The 7506-nt window shown below is 35.5% G+C and overlaps 1 pseudogene; it reads right to left on the bottom strand.

The window, feature by feature from the left end:
• Positions 1–1840: 1840 nt before the first annotated feature.
• On the bottom strand, positions 1841–3849 carry LOC103927281 (annotated as a pseudogene).
• Between the last annotated feature and the right edge of the window lie 3657 nt (positions 3850–7506).

Here is a 7506-nt window from a genome sequence, read left to right as displayed (position 1 = left end):
TCTGCGAAAATGGTCGAGGAGGGGTTGAACTGAGTCTGCAAAAATGGTTGAAGACAAATTGAACTGATTCTAGTAATAAAGGATAAAAATTGATTCTACATATAGTTTCAAAATTGATTCTGCAGAAATAATGTCACATCCTAGTCTTGACTCCGTCGTAACACAATATTGTCCGCTTTGAGCCCCGACCACACCCTCACAGTTTTGTTTCTGGGAACTCAGACAAGAACTTCCTAGTAGGTCACCCATCCTAGGATTACTCTAGCCCGAACTCACTTAACTTCGGAGTTCCGATGAAATCCGAAGTCAGTGAGTTCCCAAAAGGTCTCGTGGTATAAGGAGGGGAGCATGTACATATAAGGCACATCACTCCCTCTCCGTTGGTCGATGTGGGATCTTTCAATCCACCCCACTTAAGGGGAACCCGGCATCCTCGCCGGCACATCCAAACCGAACAGCAAAGTGGTTCTGATACCATTTTGTCACATCCTAGTTTCGACTCCGACATAGCATGATATTGTCCGTTTTGGGCCCCGGCCACGCCCTCATGGTTTTGTTTATAGGAACTTAGACGAAAACTTCCCAGTGGGTCACCCATCCTAGGATTGTTCTCGCCCGAACTCACTTAACTTCGGAGTTCCGATGAAATCCAAAGTCAATGAGTTCCCAAAATTCCTCGTTCTATAAGGAGCAAAGCATGTACAAATAAGGCACATCACCCCCTCTCCGTTGGTCGATGTGGGATCTTACAAATCGTCCAAAACGGGTTGAGCTTATGGCACATATTAATTTTGTTGGAGTTGTGAAGGCTGGGTTCTATTAGCAGTCCTAAAGCCTTAGGGGTATGATTGGTATTTAAAACATTGTTTCCATGTTTTGAGGATGGGCTTTAGTTGATTCCATATTTTTGTCTCTCATTGACTTGTTTAAAAATTAGTAGAGTTTCTTTAGATATAATGAAGGTTTTTGTCCCCAAATGTATAGCGCCCTATTTTTTAACATACTTTTTTTCGAATAATACACTTACGTATATTTTCACATTTATACACGCTCCATATTTTACTAACTGTCGTTAGGGCTAAAAGGCCATAAATACTCTTTGTTGCCTCTTTTTTTTTCTTTTGTTTTTTTTTTTTTTGCACCCCGGATTTTACTTATCAATGTTTGCAATCCTAGGCTAAAAGATTTAATTGGATTATGTTCAATGAGCAAGAAGTTATTACATTTTTAAGAAGGGAATTCTAAAGGAGAAAAGAAAAGGCTTAAATGTTAAAATGTCATTGTGTTTTAATCATTGGGTCAATTCAGTCCCTATTTCAATTTGGTCAATTTGATTCTTATGTGTATCTCCGTTAGCCAATTAAGAACATTTTATACATTATAAATTATTATAAACTTATTTGTAAAATTATAATTTATTTGATTTAAAATATTTAAAATGAAATGAAATTAAAAATTAAAAGAAAAATTATTCTCCTCCCAACTCTTGGACCTCCTCCCTAGCATTACCCCCTCTATTTTCTATGTCACAACCTTAATCACCTTTCAGAATGGAAATTTTATTTCTTATGTGTTATTTCTCATTAATTTGCATTTTTTTGTAAAGAGAAAGGGTAATTATTTATCATATGATTTTTCTTATAAATTTTTTTTAAAAGAAATTGAATGAAATGTCTTTAATTGGCTTAACACAAGGATGAAATTAGTCAAATAAAAAACACGTGGACTAAATTGGCCATATGGCTATAACACAGGGACCAAAACAAAATTAGAAGATGCAAACTCAAGCCTTATATCATGCATACAAGTTAAATAGGAAAAATGGAACTTTTCCCTCAACTCAGTTGATTGGAACAATACTTTTCATGTAATCTACAACCCTGTTCCTATTAATAATAATAGGAATATGAAGATACTTGAGATTTCCGGTACTAGAATTATAAGAGGTGGCTCTTCCATCAAAGGCAAGCATAAGAAGCTCGTCACGTTTCCAAAGTTTCAATGGAAACTCAACACCTTTAAAGGGTCCAGCGGTTAGGTGTTTTGTCCATGAACTCTTAACTCTGTCATAGTCGTCCATTACCCATATCTCAAATAATTTGGAATTCTCTTCGTAACTAGTGCAATAATAAATGATGGATTCATTACACAAAAAATACCATCACGCTTAAAACCAGACTCTCTCCTAGAAGGTAATTCTATCCAATCAAATATCTCATCAGCTAAATCAAATGAAAATATGTATTCCTCTTCATCGCCTGACCACCAATTACAAAATCCCTTCAAGTGCACTGAACAAGAATAGGGAAAGCCATAAGATGATAATATTTTACTTGATTCAATCTTGATCTCTTTCCAAGAGTTAGCAGCCGTGGTGTATACCTCAACCGTGTAAGGAAGAGCAATATACTCAATATATGATTCTTCACCATCTGAATACTCACAATCATAATTTTCTACAATTCGCACAACTTTGTATTCTTTAGCTTTGGAATCATACACTAGTAGAAAAAACAACTTGCGCGACGATATTTTGTGCGACTATCAATATTTCATCGCACAAGACGTCCTTGCGTGACGGAAAAAATGTTTCGTCGCGCAAAATAGACAGGATAGAAAAGAATAAATAAATAAATAAATAAAATTGCGCGACGAAAATGTTCGTCGCGCTATGAATATTTGTTGTCGTCGCATAAAGTCAGTAAGAAAGCGCGGTTTTTTTTTTTTTTTTTGTGCGAAAAACTTGTGCGACAAAAAGGGGACCTTTGCGCGACCAAGGGTTCGTCGCACAAGTTACTGTCAGTTTTCACTCAGGCCATTCAATGCAGCTGAATCAGAGGAATCAATATCGCATTTAATACAAATGTTTGCACGATAAAACCTTTCTGGCGCAAAGGTCCTAACCTTCCTATAAATATGCGCTTCTGTTGTCCTTAGTCTTCACAATTTTGTTCTCCTTATTCTTCAAGAACATATGGAGGATAAAAATAAGCATCAGAGTGTGCCCGCCGCCAACCCGAATGATTTAAGGCAACATTTTGAGTTCGCGCATGCGATTTCTGTAGACATGGGGAATAATTGTCCCACTGCTGAGTGGCGTTCTTGGAAAGATGTGCCCGAGAATGTGAAGAAGGCTATGATGGATGAACTATTTGTAAGTATATTGTTGAGGAATCAATAACTAAGTTTGTGAAACTTTTAGTTATATGTTGGAATTAATTATTTGCATATATGTGTAACAGTGTAAGTTTACTCTTGATGATGATAAGAACGAATAGTTGATGAAGTTGATGGAAGATGCGTTGGAGATAGGTTACAATCGGTGGCGTTATGACACCCAGCAGAATGAAGGATCGTCGAAATAGTAGTTTTAAATTTATGTTTGTGAGGACAATATTTAAATTGAAGGTTTTTTCGTAAGTTATGCTTTTGGACTTAACTAGGCTTTAATTCCTATTTGGTTTTTTTATTGAGGCCTAATGTAAGCACCCTATCCTCGGTTTGTATGTATTTTCCATCTTCAATGAATATCGTGCTTATGCTCAAAATAATTGTATGGATTAAGGCATTAATTATTTATAGAATAAATATTTAAGGTATTCATTATTTATAGAATAAATATTTCAATTATTAATTATTTTTAGAATAAATATTTAAGGTATTAATTATTTTTAGAATAAATATTTAACTGAATATTTGTTTGTAATTATAAAGTTTACGTAAACATATATCTATGTTTATGTAAACTTTATAATTACAATCATTCCATTCGTCGCTAAATATATTGCACAACGAATAGCAAATGTTTGTCACACAAACCACAGTCCAATTGCCTTCAAACATTCCCATTTATTGCGCATTTCTGACGCGTTTTGCGCAACAAATATGGAGATTTGAGCAATGAATGTGTTTGTTTGTCACGCAAAGATATCCTAGTGCTATATAAGCACAGTTTTAGAACCCTAGTTTTCAAAAAAAAATTGTTTCAAAAAGAATGGCCGATTCTGGAGAAGTTTCTGGCAAAAAGAAACTTGTAGTGCGATCAGAGAGGTATCGACGAAAGCAAGTGCCGTACTTTGAAGGCAAAAATATGGCTGAGGAGTACGCCGAATTTAGGTATGACATTGGGAATTTGATGCGAAGGGATTGTTCTGCCGAGTTTGAGTCTTGGAAAAAGGTCCTTGAGGAGTTGAAGAAGTCTATGTTGAGGGAGTTATCGGTAAGTTTGTAGTAAATAATGAACAATTATTTTTGTTAAAACGTAATATTTTTTAAATTACTAATTTATTGTTATTGCCATTAATGTAGGTTCATTGGGATGTTGATGAAACTGATGAGAAGCAACGGATTTATGTGGATAGGCTTTTCAAGTAGAGTTTCCGGCAGTAGAAGTTTAATGTGTTGCAGGCGACGGAGGATTGAAGTTGAGGAAGGTTGCTTTTTTTTTTTTTTTTGAAATAAGATTTTGTGGACTTTATATTTAATTAATAAATTTATGTTATGCGGATGAGTATTAATATTTACATTAATTATAATTTCTATTTGGGATAGTAAATTAGTTTTGTTAATTATTTTAATGTTTAATTAGGTTTGAGTTTTTATTTATAATAAAATAAAATTTTACAATACATACAAATAAAACAGAAAAACATAAAAATAAAAAATAAAAAATATGCATTGCGCGACGATACATGTTTTCGTCGTGCAATTTGTTGAAAATAATAAATTATAAAGTAAAGGGAATAAAATAAAAAATGGTAAACTTGCGTGACAAATACTTCTTTTTTTTTGTCGCGCAAGGGACATTTGCACAACGAAGACCTTGTTCGTTGCGCAAAATCATTCGTTCAAAAGTGAACTTTATAATTTGGATTTAGGTTGTGTAAAGGCAAATTGCACAAAAATTGCAAATTTAGCCTCTGCACTCATCCCCTTTGGTTTTGCTCAATCAACATCTATCATTTCCATTTTCTCTCAATTTCATCATCTAATACTCCCTCCATCTTCTTCTTTAGGTTGATCGAGCTATCTCGGTGTGTCTGGTAAGCTTCTTTTTTCTTTTCTTTTCTTTTTTTTTTTTGTTTGGGTAAAAGTATTAATGTAAATTCATACTAACGCCATTAATTTCGTTGTCTATAGGGATATTGTGTATGATTGGCGATTGGCGGAGAACAATTGAGAATGTATTTTCTTCGTTTTATTTTTTTAAAATATCAAATTAATTAAATTATGTTGAACTTAGTTCGTTATGTTTATATTGTGTTATGAAATTATATTTATATTATGTTGTTAAATTTGTACGTGACGTACAAATATGTGTTGTGATGTACAGAGTTAATTGAAATTAACTTCGAACTTGTTTTTTATTTTTAGTAAACTTAGTTTTCCGTTTGAGGATTAGTTGGATTTCGTGCATGGATGTGAAAGCATGATTGTAATCCAATTAATTCTTGAATTGTCCCATTATTTGGACAGTTTGGGAACGTACAGTTATGGCGCTTAGTTTATGGTTGAAGGATTAGGTTTTAGTTGTGGAGATTTCGGTGTCATCTCTGTACATTCTTCGGGTGGCACATAGGTATTTTATATCTAACGTCATACACCTGAAGAACTGTACCGAGATGCTGCTGAAATTCATCCACGTCGAAATCTAATCTGATGTAACAGTAAATTACGTGACATGACTATGCATTTCTCAATAGGATAAGGCCATTACCGGAGGCATACGTTGTTGTGATTGTTGTATTATTATTGTGGTTCCAGGAATTATGGACAGGACTTGGATACAGAACCTGAATAGATGCGTGGACGAATACTTGGATGGAATCAAGGATTTTATTGACTTTGCACATACACACAACTCAAGTGCAACTATAATCCGTTGTCTTTGTAGGAGGTGTAACAACACGTTAAGGGAGACAATTGAAAATGTTCGATTTATTTAGTAAGGAATGGAATGATTGAGACATATAATACTTGGAACCATCATGGGGAACAATTAGATAATACTTCGTCTTCAAACGCCACAAGAGTAGACAATGTTGAACCTATTGTGGATCCTAATGAACAAGTCATGGATATTATAAATGATGTTTTTCCATTTGCATCGACAAACTCCAATCAAGAAAGGGAAGATGACGTGCCTCCAGCAATGGACAGTGCAGAGTTCGAACAATATGAAAAACTATTAAAAAATGCCAACCAAGAGTTATACCTAGGGTGAGAGAGCTTTTCCGTTCTCACGATCATTGTGGAACTAATGCACGGAAAAATAAAGTATCGTATGTTGAGCTAGTGTTTCAATTACTTTTCGGGGGTTTTCAAGAGAATGCTTCCGAAGGATAATTGTTTGCCGAAAGACCATAGCCATGCCCAAAAGGTGTTGAATGGTCTTGGATTGGGTTATGAAAAAATTCACACTTGCAAAAACAATTGTATTTTATTCTACAAAAAGAATAAAGCATTGGATAAATGCCCTGTATACAATGAGTTGAGGTTCAAAATGACATCTCAGAATAGAACGACTAAGATCCCACAAAAAGTCATGCGTTATCTGCCCCTGAAACCTAGGTTGCAGCAATTGTATCGATGCATACTGCCACGGACATGAGATGGCATAAGGAAAAATGGGTAGACAACTATGTGATGAGGCATCCTGCAGATGGGGAGGCATGGAAGGAGTTCGATCAAATGTTCCCCAGGTTTGCTACTAATCCCCAAAATGTTAGATTGGGACTTGCCACTAACATATTCAATCTGTTCGGGGTTCTAAATCAACACCACAGCACTTGGCCAATTTTCATATTCCCATATACTTTGCCGCCTTGGAAATGCATGAAAAAAGAATACATGATGATGACTCTTTTGATAACTGAGGATCCTGGCAGGCTAATCGATGTTTACTTAAGGTTGTTGGTTGATAAGCTAAAGGATTTATGGACAAATGGTGTGCACACGTAAGGTAAGCCCACTAGGAAGATGTTCACTTTGCGGGCAGCAGGTATGTGGACTATGAACAATTTTCCCGCATATACAATGGTTTCTGGGTGAAACACTAAGGGTTATATGGCATGTCATGTATGCAAGGATGATGTAACATCTGGTTGGCAAGCAAGAAAAGTTTGTTACCTTGGTCATTGAAGATGGTTGTCATGGGACCACGAGAGGCAAGAAAAGGATAAAGAGTTCAACATGAATATAGAGCATTGCCTCAGACCTAGAGAATGGTCTGGTGATCAGATTTTGGAACAGCTTAACCGTTTGGATTTTGCTCTGTTCAAGAAAACAGTGAGTAAGACTAGACCTTCTACACATATGAACTGGACGCACAAGCCTATGTTTTTTAAGCTCCCGTATTGGTCAAAACTAAAATTGAGACACAACCTCGACGTTATGCATGTTGACAAAAATGTCTTTGACACATTGGTGGGCACTGTTCTAGATATCAAGGGCAAGACAAAGGACATGATCAAAACTCGTCTTGATTTGGAAAGAATGGACATACAG

This window comes from the organism of the source record quoted next, unplaced genomic scaffold, assembly GCF_019419815.1.
Source record: "Pyrus x bretschneideri cultivar Hongxiangsu unplaced genomic scaffold, Pyrus_bretschneideri_v1 Contig71, whole genome shotgun sequence".
Classification (NCBI taxonomy): domain Eukaryota; kingdom Viridiplantae; phylum Streptophyta; class Magnoliopsida; order Rosales; family Rosaceae; genus Pyrus; species Pyrus x bretschneideri.
This window is presented reverse-complemented; position numbering and strand designations above follow the sequence as displayed.